Source organism: Pundamilia nyererei, unplaced genomic scaffold, assembly GCF_000239375.1.
Source record: "Pundamilia nyererei isolate P.nyererei 1_Seehausen unplaced genomic scaffold, PunNye1.0 scaffold00282, whole genome shotgun sequence".
NCBI lineage: Eukaryota > Metazoa > Chordata > Actinopteri > Cichliformes > Cichlidae > Pundamilia > Pundamilia nyererei.
The window spans coordinates 368,335-368,780 of record NW_005187683.1 but is presented as its reverse complement, the minus strand read 5'-3'; positions in this window follow the sequence as shown (position 1 = coordinate 368,780).

Sequence of the window (446 nt, the reverse complement as noted above, 5' to 3'; positions counted from 1 at the left end):
GCTGCCATAGACTCAGCCCCCACATAGTCAAGACAGAAAAGTTCATAAGATCAGTATGGAAATATTTATTTATTTTATTTTTATTTAGGACGGTGCATTTTAATGAACATAAATTTTAAAAAAAATTACATGAATGTAAACATACCAAGTTATAGCCAAGGGCTAATTTCCATCTGTTGTCCTTAAGCATAAGAAATAGATATAACGACAATTACAAAATACATGTGTGATGATACAAGCCATCAAAAAATGTCTTAAAATTTTTCTTGGTAGGTAGGCTATTCCAATACACTGTATCTTTCTCTGCTAACATACATCATCCATCTATCTATCTATCTATCTATCTATCTATCTATCTATCTATCTATCTATCTATCTATCTATCTATCTATCTATCTGTCTGTCTATCTATCTATCTATCTATCTATCTATCTATCTATCTATCT